This window comes from Anopheles merus, chromosome 2R (genome assembly GCF_017562075.2).
Source record: "Anopheles merus strain MAF chromosome 2R, AmerM5.1, whole genome shotgun sequence".
In the NCBI taxonomy this organism is placed as follows: domain Eukaryota; kingdom Metazoa; phylum Arthropoda; class Insecta; order Diptera; family Culicidae; genus Anopheles; species Anopheles merus.
The window spans coordinates 42,939,090-42,952,545 of NC_054082.1; the positions used below are offsets into that span (position 1 = coordinate 42,939,090).

The window sequence follows — 13,456 nt, forward strand, 5'->3', positions numbered from 1 at the left end:
AAAGATTGTAAAGATATATGATACGATGAGACCGCTGAAACATACGAAAAATTGGGCACTGAATGCTTTTACCAAACCAGACGTTTGTACGGTGTGCTGTTTAGTGTACCCGGAATACTCTCGCTATCATTATTACTTAACCTACGAAATAATTGCTCGTGTTTGATTACTGTAAAGCTTTTAATGGGTTCCTAGAATGCGCGCTGCCTACAGATTTTACCCTTTTGGTCTCTTTCATTGAGACGAAAATGGCCATAAATTTGAATTCGTTCATGATAGCGTTCAATTGTGCTTTGATGTTGAAATACCCTGTCGATGGTTTCAAGGGCGTTTCTATTGCCCGCTTCCCTACGGGCACCGATGATGTTTTACTAGCACGGTAAGCGAGTTTTCTATCGATTTAGCATAGGCTGCAAACAACGACGTTGAAACTATCCAAATACACCCACACTCTCGCGTTTTAACAGCTAGACCCGTGTTCGTGGTATGTGCCAAGGGATATATTTTGTGTCAGAAATTGTTGCCCGAACTACGATCCCTCGCGCTCTATCTCTGTGGGAGCAGTTTGCTGAGGGGTCGACCTGTTAGGTAAACTTCATTAATAATGCAACAGCCAATCTGTACGGAATTTATGCCACCCGATGTGAACCCGGGACCGTCTTTGGACCCAAAGGACTTGGCGCGGTGTGGGCAATGCTCTATGATTGGGGCTCACTTTCACGAAAGTGTGCTAGCAAAGGAATTTTAATTAGCGCCACGACCGTTGCAACTTTTCGCTATTTGAGATGATCACCGGACACCCCGCACACTCGTTTGCTGCGTTGCTATTTCCTGATACTTTTTCTCCGTGGGGTAGTAAATCGATCGCCTAATGAAACTGGCAAGATTCCTGCCGAGACTCGGCCACTCACTATAATTGAGTTTGTGTAAGAACGATCCGCTGGCCCAGGAACAATAAAGTATTGTATAAAAAAAGTTGGTCGATGTTGTACGACAGGGTAGTGCACGTGACCACATTCGGTGCACTTTTTATGACTTGTTGGAAGAAAATCATTGATGACATTGGGTAAGCCAGCGTGGCCCTCTACTTCACGGTGGAACTGTGTTACCTATGATGTGTTGATCGCTTTGACAGGGGTCTAACAGCACACCTGCAGTTAGGCAAAGCAGAAAGCAATGAAAATCCAACATCGACAAATTAGAAACCGAGTGCGATAGAGACGCAAGATGGAAAAAGAAAGTTTTAATTAGATTTAGCAAATTTATTTCATTCAATTTTTGAAACCTACCACCACGTGGAGTGAAAAAACTGCGATAAACTGGTGTACAAAATGTGCACACGGCGAGCGTATCCCGTAATGGACAGCCGTCGAAACTGTTTCTGTTTTTTTTATTATTACATTTTTGCTGTTGTTGTTGCTATTCAGGAGGGATATAACTCTCGCTACGCGGCAACATCATTTCCCATTAGCCTTCTTTCACACTTTTCCAAAGTTTTCGGCCCTCTAAACCGTGTTCAATCCTCCGCTCATCTTACTCTTCATAGCGATAGGTAGGTAAATCTGCTACTAACGCCATACCTGTGTTTGGCTTACGCAGCTTATACTTTCTACTAGTTTACTCTGATGTTTTCGACGAAAGCTTATGGACAGATTTTTTGCAAAATTAAAGCATCGGTCAATGAAGTCATGAGTTGGCGTGTGATTTGGCACACGTGCCACTCGTATCGTGCCATCAACAGAAAATCTAATTTAGAGCAAACAGTTTGCGCCAACGCCAGCGCAGCTTTTCGATTCATCATTTATGTCGTTGCCTGTGCTAGGAACATATAAATATGTATCTCATATATCTATGTACTTTTACATCGTGACATACAAATGATGATACGTCACACTAACATCGAAATCTAATAGAAATGAAAAAGTGTTTGTGTATTCTCATGGTATGAGTCGTCGTTATTTTCATAAAATGGGACACGATGGGCGATTTTAGTAAAACGTAAATGATAGAAAATAACACTATTAAAAAATGGTGTACGTTTAAAATGTTTCAATCGTGATATATTACATAGTTTAGTACTGTAGTAAATTATTTCACATGTTATTGAAATTTAAATTCTTTTATGGATTTTTAACAGTTTACTAGCTAAAAACTAACTATAGAAATGTCCTCCATTTATCTTTCCAGGTAAGCTGCACAGCGGTCATGCACGCAAAGATTACATGTCACACGTGAGTAGCAACGCTTTGCATTCCAGTTCACTGAAATTGGCTTGGCCGTTTCTTTTCTGCCATTATCATGGAAAACGTGCAAAAGCTTTTAATTAAATTGTTCCTCAGATAGTTCCAGAAGTGTGTGCGAGAAAAAAATACTCCTAGCAATCATTTTATGCCTCCCGTAGAAGAAAACGATTCCATAACGGTTGGGACGGTGGACGCACTCAAGCTATGCTAAAAATGTCTCCATTAAGTGAAGCCAGCAGCACTAGCGCTAACCTCAAACGGTTTCAAACCTGGCAGGAAGAGCAGAAAGCTTGGGTTGGTGTGGGCTGAAGTGCTGAATTCAAACGAAAGTGTCCACCAGTCACTCCAACGCACGAGAGTGTCGTGCTGCGCCGGTGGGCATCGTAATAGCAGCCTGCCTGAGAGACCAAACGAATGCCCCTAGCCCACGGAAGCCATAGCTTACGATCATAAATCAGCAAGACAGAGAATTAATTTTACGCCAGCATTTTCCGTCCCGGGCCCTGCGGTCGTTCGTCCACGTCGATATCCGGACCGGATGTATCCGATTCCAAGCCGCTTGTCCGGGTAGGGCCTAGGAAAACTATTTGGAACCGAATCTTGGAGAGTGGGGGACAGGGGGAGCGACTTTAGGAGTTCTCGTTGGACGCTTTACGAGGTGTTGGTTTAGTTTTCCCTTCTCGGAATCAATACTGCCTATCCGGACAGAATGGTAGGTCGAGAATATCATCGTGAACATGTGTGTGTGTGTGTGTGTCTGTCTTGCATAGAAATAGAGCATCTTAGTAATTTTACCACAACTGTGACGATGTAATTTGTCAGCTTAGCATAAATCTATCTGTTGCCGTCTGCCGAGCGCGTTGGTGTTTAACTGTGGCCCTGGAAAAGTGTAGAACTAGGCATGTATATCATCGTGTTTATCACGTTGACATTTTTTGGAATAGAACTCTCCCTTTAACAATAGTTATTTAGAATGGGAAAGTAAGAATACTTAAAATGATCTCATCACAAATGTAAAAAAGTAGGGTTTTGATGAACAGGTGTGAAAATTGCATCCCAAAATGTCACCTCACACTTTGTTTAATTAACCTTCGCAATGCGTCCCTCAGAGCAATTTGATGCCTTTTTGTTGGATCAATTAATCATGTTGACAGAGTCTCAGCAAAACAACCACTCGTGATATGATGCACGCTTGTCCCTCACTCCTGTTGTCATGGTTCACTTTTAAGCTAAATGAACCATTGAAATAGACCAGTTTTTTCTACCACACTTTGCCACACGAGCTATTATTGGTGCGAGATTGCTGGTGCTAGTAATTTTTCTCCAGAAACCCAATCCAGGGTGAAGGTCGTAGCCGAGGGTCATTAATCAATATTTAGTTTTCGTCCACACCCGATTCAGCTAGCCACGCGTGTGAGGTAGGTCAGCAAATGGAGGCAATATATCACGTTAGCTAACTTGATGACTTCCACTTTACGATCAGATTAGATTTCCGACAGTGAGGAACGTTCCGATGGTGGTTTACTTTTTGTGGATGAATGTATATGTATATTATTTTTGAGTGCGGCATAAAAATGAGCTTAATTAATTGGCCAATCCGAGGTGTGGCTCTCGAAATAGTTAGCTAATATGTTTCAAAATTATGCTCGGTAAACATTGTCGTACTTGTGCAAGGATATAAAATTTTGTTGCAATTTCTTCCTTAAGTTACATTGCATTCCATTGTAAGAACATAAAAATGATCTCAGTTTCGCTTTTTCGTTTTTATATTTTAAATTGTTTTCTATTTTATACTTCTTTTTTTGCGTAACGACCTTCGCGGTCATGCCGATCTTGTTCAGATAGTAACCAGATCATAATCAGTCCTCGCTGCGGGCGGAATTTGATTAATTCAGTTTAGTCGGATCTTTGCTGACGGATTTTTGTTCTTAGGGCATTTCCTCCCTGTGCCCTGTACCGGTAATACTCGGATAATTATTAAAGAGCACATACCAGCTGTTGGTTTTATTACAACTGACTATTGCTGTCAGTTTGCGTTTGCGTTTGCTATATCTAAAATAATTATATTCACTAGATGATTGTTGAACTAAAACTTTGTCCGGTTCGTCAAGTGAGATATATTCATTTGTTTAAGGTATAATTTGAACGCACCACTGTACCGCTATATTGCATTTCCTCCAAGATGACACCAAGCTGATAATCAAGGCTTGAAGCCTTGAAATGAGTTGATGCTTTTAATCCTTTCGCATTCAAAACCTTGCATTATCAACAGGCCCATGCTATATTAACTGCACCTGCCACACGTTACTAATTGCACAACTTTTATTCAATAGCCACTCCGCTTTTGCTTCACGAAAACGAAACGAAAACGAGTGTCATCAGTTTCAATTACCTGGCTAAATTTATTCACTGCAACGAATTTCTTCCTTCTCCGTAATCGCATCGCCGTCCAGATAGGTATCACGTTGTTTAAGACTGAAGGACGCAAAAAAGCAGCGAATCAAAGTCTGTTTGACCACTTAAGCAAATTATGCCTCCCACGAACAACCGCTGCGGGTTTGCCTCTGACCACGACGATGGCACATTGATATTCATTTTTATTCTCTACCTTTCTTCACTACCAGTACCTTCACTACCGCTCGACACTAACCGCAGACAATCCTTACACCGTCTGTGCAAATACAGCAAGACACGAGAAAGGATATTGCAATTAAGTTTTAATCAAGAAACATTACTCCAACTGTTGGCCGAACGTGCTCGAACGTAATTTTATCGGTTTTGTCATTGCAACCGTCAGGGGCTAGTCATCACGTTCTGCTTGATGGACGAGGAAAGGTGGCTAGAGGCTTTTGACTTCCACGCGGATGTTACCACCGGGGTGGAAAAGTGATAAACGAGCTATCAACGTTCTACGCACACAGGCATTTCCGCAACATCCGCTGACAATGTGTCATTTTGGCAGATTGCAATAGAATTGGGGTGAAAACAAACGACATGAAGCATCATTTGAAGCCGAAATGTGAGAAGACCCACAACAACCCACCGAAAACGAGACAAATTTCTTAACATTAGCACAGAAGAAGAAAAAACAGAACAAAGTAGGCAGAAATGGCTAAACACGGGATGGTTTTTGCCTTGTTTAATCTACACTCAATTTACTTTTCGCTGTATTGCTCCCCTATCTGTTCGCCTCATTCTTTCTATTTCTCCGCTTGTCAAGGGGACATTCCTCGAAATTTGTCGATGGTCGAATTTCAATTATCATTTCCGACTAATTTATTACTTCCAACCGTCGACGGTTAGAAACTCCACCCTATCCACCCATACCGAGAACGGTCATGTTGCCACCGTGGAGCCATAACGTTTTGGTTTTTCAAAGCATTTTTTTTGCACTGTCCTCTGGGTTGGGGTGAGAATGGTTAAAATATCTCCACGTCAAAGAACAGCCGCTCTCGGCAGCCTGTGGACATTTGGGTACGGCCGTCGTCATCTCCCTTCCCGCAGCTAATTTTCTCATCAGTATTCACGCGTAAAAGCTGGCTTTTCATTTTATGCCTATCGGGGTTTTGGCCCCTGTTTTTTTTTGTCTTTGCCCATGCTGCCGAAAGGACTGCGTGAACATTATGTCCATTATTGTGGCGCTTGGCCAGCGATCTTCCATCACCCAGACGCGCCCTGGTCAGCGCATCATTTGCCTAACGGACGTGAGTAAAAAGGCAGCAAAAACCCAGAAAACCTCGTTGACGGTGGCCATGGAGCATTGTACTCACGGAGAGACCGTTCGTCCTACGTAAGACGAAAACAAAAACCTTCCCCCGGTGATCCAAAAGATGAATGTGTCCGAATGTGACAGTCCTAAAGAAAATTGTTTCTTTTTCTGGCAGATGGTAGCATAGGCAAGGATCTCTGTACCGCCCTTTTTGGTATGTGTGTTTGTGTGTGCTTTTTGTTCCATCGAAAGCTTCTAGCTAAACTAGGAGTTTTTCCCCCTCTCCGCATGGTTCTAACGCCCAATTGGAACACATTTTGCCGTAAAGGGAAAAATACGAAAGACGAAAATTAAGTCAAAAGTCAGTTTTAGCCAAAAGGAAAACTGCAAGCGCTTGTATAGCTATGTGTTTGTGTCTGTGTATGAATATCCTTTCTGCTATTCTCTTGGGACGGTGTTGTAGCGCTGTTTATTCGTTTCATTCGTAAACGTCACTAAGCGGCGTACCATCGCTTTTGTGTATAAATTGGCAAAAGTTTGCGCGGGGACTGTTTGGAGCAAGGTGGGAAGAAATGCAAAAGGAAACCCATTTTTCGTTTACTTTTGAAAGCAATTTGTTTGCTGTATGTGTGGGTGTATGTGTGCGGCTCCATTCAATGGCATTGTTTCTAGAATCTGTCCTAGTGGAGTAATTGCACATTTTCTTTCTTATATTGTTGTGCCTGTGTGAAGAGTGGTGTCTTTGTTCGTATCACCCAAGTATTGCGAACAATCTCGTTGCCTTTAACGAACTAAACAAGAGGTAGATAAATTAAATTACCAAAATTGGGTTTAAATTGGACGCTGAAAGCTTAATTGTTCCGGATCATTAGTTGTTTGGACAACGGAAAGCTGTACAAAGCAGAGAAAACAAGGGAAATAATTATGCTTTGCAAACATTCATTGTCAAATCAACGTTTGACGCACACACTCATACAAGAAACTGCTAAATACAAACCAGTCCGCACAAAGTAATTAAAAATACATAAACTTTATTGCTTTTCTGCGAGCGAATAATACCTTTGCCAAAGATATGTGCGAGTACGATTAACTTTTCCTGTCGAACCAACGCTGCAAACATGATGTAATTAGCATGCAATCCAACTGCATAAAGGTACCTGAAAAATTAGAAAGAAGTAAAAGAACCATGATTAGACTTATGAAAGAAACATAAACTTTGGCAAGATGTTTGATCGATTTTTCCGTACGTCCTGTTTTGTCAGGATGTTCCCAGTTTCCGGCATACCGAAACCGGAACTCAAAAATATGATAAAAAATTCACTCATGACGCGACACAACCACATTTTCATTGTTTGCATGCCATTTCCATAGGAAAGCAGCACCATTGTGAACGTTGTAAGTTGGCTCGGCTTTTGCGTCACGACCGTCCTATGGGTAGCTGGATTCTTTCTTCCCAAACGACACCCTTTCCTGCCCGCTAAGCATGACATGCTTCTACTTCCGTATGCGCAGGGTGGCACGACTGCAGTGAGAGGGACGTAAGCTACTGGAGATTTGCCGAATGGTATTCAAATTCAATTTCCCGCTTACATGCACATCAGCCAGTAACATTGACTGGTTTCGATGGAACCATCGTTTGCCGACAACCTGATTCCACTGCGGACGGACGGAGATGAAAAATCACTAATCGAAACATGAGCCATGTGCGTTGCTGTGGATGTGTGTGTGTGTGTGTGTGTGTGTGTGTGTGTGTGTGTGTGTGTTTTGTTTTGATTTTACCTTCTTTCTCACCCGCGAACACTTCTTTACATTGATTGGAAATTTTGAAATCAGAAAATAGATATAAAACCACACACGCCCACCACGTTGGTATGAGATCCGGTGTCATTTGCAGTCAAACAATGTGCACTGTTTTTATGTTACGTCCACATTCATTTACTGGAAGTACAGCACAGAGGATACCGGTTTATGTAATAGTATAATGCCTGTGTTCTTATCATAGGGAGAAGGGGGAAATCAAACATTTGATATAGAGACGTGAAAAATTGGTACAAAATATGATTGAAATTTGATGCGATTTTAATTGAGCTTCCAACCAATCATCAGTACATTACTCTGTAGAGAGTAATTATCGTCCATATTTCGCGGTTGAAATTTCTTTTAAAAAAATGGCATACACCAGAGAGCAATTTCATATTATGCAGCACAAATTGGTTGCACAAAATATAAATTCAACTACATATGCTCTTTACATTACACGGAACAATTATCACATGCAAGACCTCAAATAACATATCTTTGTATCAACGTAAAACATCATTTTCTATACATTTCGTCTGACGTCAATCGTAAAAGTTTAACCAGTTATCAAATTACGTTCGCCTTCTAACGTAGCTACTGCTGTTTTGTACAACAAACTAAAAATAGCTCGTTTTAGTCTCTTTTCTGCTTTTATTTTACATTATTCTCGGACCCAGCGTTAGATGTTTGAACCATCTTTTATGAAAGAAAACCCTCCGGCTGCTGAATCTCAATGTGAATTTTTCGCCAATCCCCTCACGTGAAAGGATGTTGGTGTGGTTTTATTTTTTTTTTCTCTACACAGCGGCCAAAGCGTATTCGACAATGTTACAGGTATTGCAGGGAGGAAATAATTTAATGATGATTAAATCTTGCACAAGTCGTCTTACGCCACCATAAAAGCAACATCCAAAAATTAAGCCAATATGCTGTCGCTGCAAATCAACACCTCGCACCCGACAGAAAATTCAAACCAAGGAAGACAGAGGGGCGTCGGACAGAGCAGAAGATTACATTATTATCAGTTCAGGGAAATTACGTTCACTACAGCATCGCCAGAAGCATGGTACAGCTTATAATCTTAATAGCGCTTTGCCTTATTCAGGTGTAAATCGGTGAATCACATCTCGAACATTTCGTTACGAAACTATGCTCGACTTATGACGCTAGATGAAAAGATTCGTCGTTGCCACGCCAGCAAGCCCACGGCGAGAACGCGGAACCCGGACAGAGCGTATTTTCCAACCCCTTACTCCGGTAACTGGAAACCAGCTGGCAGCATCAATTAGGTTCATTCGGCCAGTTCATTATTTTGTGCTCAATAATCCTTTTGCAGGCGCATCTGTGGGCGGTTGAATTGCGGAGCATGATGAGCGAGATCTAGGTGGAACTGTCCCCCGATCGACCGAACTGTTCAACTCGTTCGTGCCGAGTGTCTTGTCTCTCGCTTCCTCTGAAATGTTGATTTGTCATGCTGCTATGGCTTTGGCTCGTTGCTGCCGACACAGCACCGCTTGGCGTGATATTTATCTCACGTTGCGATGGTGTTGCATTCTGAGAAATATTCAATCAAAATGCGCACGTGTTGTGCGCCCGCTGTTCGGACGGGGTTCCTTTTGTTCGGTAGAAAATGTCGCTACTTTGCTGTGCAGAGCATGGACGTCGTCGTGTAGGTTGTTCCCACGAGAGGGAAAAATACTAGGCACCGGGTATAAAAGTCAACCGAGAGCAGTAAAGGAGTGGACGGGTAGTGCTCAAAGGGAAGCGGCAAATGGGAGCCGAGAACGGAGCCCGAGTCACAAGGTCGTCGATTTTGTGTACACCATTCGAGTCGATGGTAATTTGATTCTTGAATAATGAATGTGGAAACGAATACGGGCAAGAAAATGGGCAAAGCATAAACTCTAACGAGGGTCACACTGCGGCACACTGGGTCAGATGTGTAGGACGGCTCCGGACGCACCGAAATTGATTTGATTGGCCATGTTGTTCGTTGGTTTTTCCTACTATTGCCTATTACCTACAAGCTAATTCCACATTCAATTCTAAAATTTTGCAAAAACTGATGAGAAATATAAGTTATTAATTTGACTTCAAATTAATGCTAAAAATTTGTGTATTGTTCAAAAAAAACAAAATACTTAATGCAAGTTTATACTACATTTTACTACTGCACTTCAATAATTGCGTGTCTTGTAATTTCGCCGTATTGTGCGTCTTTTATTTTTTTCTACAAAAATATCCAATACTAATCAAGGCGAATATTCTTCTGCTAATACTTATGAACCATTTTGCTTTAAAACCCACCGACTAAAGATAAAGACATTTTTCAACAAAACAACTCCAATTGTAATCTCTAGATTGCTCATCTAAATGCCAGCTCATTTAAAGAGACCAGAAGCCGCAAACTAACCAGCATTAAATCGCCAACCATTGGACTTTATCGAAAGCTTCTCATCAGCTATGCTGTGTGCCCCTTTTTAAAACGTTCAGCCAAATAGAACCGCACACTCGGAAATCTTTGATCGTGTTGAATCAATGCCAAAAAAACAGAGAAAGGAAAACGTGAAAACACTTCAAATCTTCTCTTTCCGCTGTAAATCCACTAGCCAAAGGACACGGGCACTGAGAACCTTAAGCCGATCGAAACGGACACACGCTCGTTTTTGACTGCTACTGGAATGAAAAATCGATTTCAATTAATTCCGCGCCGCAAACGTCATTAGGCCAGCGAGCAGCACCGCGTGTTTTGTGACTGCTGCCTGTTCTGGCAAGGACGCAAGCGAGCACACACCGCCAACTCAACGGATGATGCTGCTTCTGGTATTGATTTTGCTTCTCGTTCGCGTTTTGGCTTCAGTTAACTTGGCCGTGGCTTCTCCGGCCTCCGGTTAATCGGCGCTAGTTTACCGTTTGAGTGAGTCGGCTCATATAATTTTCTTATTTCATCAGCAGGATATCGAAGAATGAAACCAACCATCGTTTCACGATTTTAGATCAGTATGATTATTGATGGAATTGGAAGCTCTGTAATTTGCTACATCTGCAAAGTGACGAGGCGTATGCACGTAGATTTTTTATGGTTAATGTGTCCGGTAAATCGAATAAAATTAATGTTCATTTGGCAGGGATGTTCATTTGGCGGCACTAGGATGATCGATCAGTGAGTTTGTAAGCAACGATTATGAGCATGGTAAGAAAAGGGAATCAAAAGGAGCTTATTTTATTTCAAAAAATAACACATGAAAAGCTAAAAAAATAATATCTACTATATAATCTATAAAAACACACCCTTTTAAATCGAACATAAAAGTTAGATTTGCCGCGTAATCCAAATTGTATTAAAAATTAATCACTTAGAAATTCTGCTTTCTAGAAAGTTTTGTATCCGGCTGCATACAAAAAAACTTTGTGCCTTGGAATCCAATTTTAGTTTGAAATATTAAGCAGCAATTGATTATAAACATCAGCACAAGCATGAACATCGAATGTAAACAGAGTGCAGTTGAGTGCTTTATAAATTATGCCAAATGAAAATGGATCATTATATTCCAGCATCCTTCACAACTTTGAAGGGCCACAATCTAGAGGCACTTACAAGGACTTTTTAAAGAGCAAATAAATATTGATCATCTGGCCGTCCTCTACAACTTCCGCAAAGCGAAATGACCTAATTACATCAAGCCCAATTCAATGTTAAGGAATTCTTAAAATAAAACATGTTTTGTTTTTCACCGAGTACTTAAACCATCCTGTCAATTTTTGAAAAAAAGTTACATGTTAAAAATTATTGTTTATTCTTTTTTGATTGGGTGTGCTTATTTATAAATGTATTTCAATTATATTTTCACTCGGTTTTTGCAAACTAAAAATGAATTCCATTCCTTTATATTAAACTAAAAACGGATACAATCTCAACGCGGAAAATGTTTCACTTTTCTACTACAAAATGCATTCCCAACATATTCATCGTCATATACTTCCACCAACATTTTCCCTCTCCTGCAACAACTTTTACAGCAGATTGTACTTATCCCAACACCCGTTGCTCACAGTTGGACGCGACAAACCAACACCCAACAGGAAGTTCGGTCAACTTATTCTCAAACCGCTGCCAGCTTCATCATCATCAATATTGACGGTTCCGATACCGCTCTCTGTGTGCTATTGGATTTTTTTACCGTGCCGTACGTGCATACCAGGCTTTTCCGTTCTCTCCCTACTCATATATTTCACTATCGTACAAACTCGCTTCACCAATGGAGACGCCTGGTGTGCAAGGAATAGTTGGTGGAGGCGCCTGGTTGTGTGTAACTTTACCACAACATTTCAATTACGCCTGCTCTGAATATGATTTCCGCTCTCGTTGATTGTTCGTAGTGATAGAATCGTTTTTGGTGCTCTAGCGTATTGTATTAAAGCTTTGTGATTTTGTTTTTTGTCTTTACCGCTAAATGATGACATAATTTTTCAGCAACCGCGCTCGAGCACAAGTGAAACTATTTTTGTATATTTTTTTTTATTCTACCCACTTTGTGGTTGAATTTTACTGCTATGTTTTGTTTTTTTTTCTTTTGCTACAGGCAGTTGACCCGTACACTAGAGGGTACAGATTTTTTACTTCGATTAAAACCGATCACGTAAGTGATGCTAACGGCGCATTTCGATTATGGCATAAATCTTCTGCCTCATTGAATAGCACTGGTCGAGACCAGAGATGTATGTTTCGGCACCGCGTGACGCTTCTGGTGAGCTGAAGTCTGAGATGCCCCAAGGCTGTTTCGCCTTCAAGACATGGCTGCTAATGAAACGTGTCACACCAAGGAGTCGATATAATAAATCAAACGAGAACGTGTCACCCCAAAATGTAAACGCACTCACGTATCGGAAACACGTAGGCCATCGCTGGTACGATACAAATAAACAACGGGCGGCGCTTTCTTTCTTTTTTGGGATATTTTTTTGGGTCTGTGTGCTTCCCGCCAGGAATCTTTACTTACCGCATTACCATTAGAGCCTTTATTTTATTTTCATTCATATTTTTCCCCAAAAAGCTGCCTGCTGACCAGCTACCATCGTGAAATAGGCAACTCGATCTTTCTGGATGTTGCTAACACAGGCATGCGCTCGGAAAAAAAACAGTAAAATAAGTCTCATCGCATTTTGGTGTCGCTACTTGTGTTTGGGTGCAAACAGCCAGCAGTGAGCGGTGCCTGTAAGCCTGCTGTGGAGCCAGTACTTCAACAAATCATACTGCGACACAATGATGTAACCAAATATCAAACAAGATTTTCTCTTTTTTTATTCCTCGCCGTCGCTCTCTACTTTGGTTCTGTTAGCAAATGCTCCCCAGGCGGGTTTTCTGTTCGATTTTGTTATTTATTTATGTGAAAAATGTGAAGAGTTTTTTGTTGATGTCCACAACAGAGACTGCTTTTCCAGTGTAATCGTTTGACATTCGAGTAGAAATTTGGTTTTGAACTTTAGGCTACGGTTTTTGTTCCTTGTTCATTTAATTTTCTTTTCGCTGAATTTTTAACAGAAAAAAGTGAAGCATGAATAGAAAAGATTTATTTTTCAGAGCTTTGGTATATACTTGTTGAGACCGTGTCAGACAAATGTTGAGCCCAGACAGTATATCAGATGAATAAATCAGTTTCGATAATTTTTTTAATCTTATTTATCGATGGATACCATTTGTTTA

At 41.0% G+C, this 13,456-nt stretch overlaps 2 protein-coding genes across 13 annotated transcripts in view; one reads left to right on the forward strand and one right to left on the reverse strand.

Moving 5' to 3' along the window:
- LOC121587838 (pseudouridine-metabolizing bifunctional protein C1861.05) overlaps nucleotides 1-13,456 on the forward strand; it is a 187,875-nt gene that overhangs the window by 105,865 nt on the left and 68,554 nt on the right. The window lies entirely within an intron of this gene.
- LOC121587837 overlaps nucleotides 1-13,456 on the reverse strand; it is a 127,783-nt gene that overhangs the window by 90,224 nt on the left and 24,103 nt on the right. For 2 of the 10 annotated variants that reach the window (XR_006004114.1, XR_006004112.1), the window contains exon 2: nucleotides 7,012-7,109. The exons of the other annotated variants lie outside the window; for them this stretch is intronic. The gene's annotated coding sequence lies outside the window, so the exon portion shown is untranslated. The remainder of the gene's footprint in view (nucleotides 1-7,011; nucleotides 7,110-13,456) is intronic. 10 annotated transcript variants of the gene reach the window in all.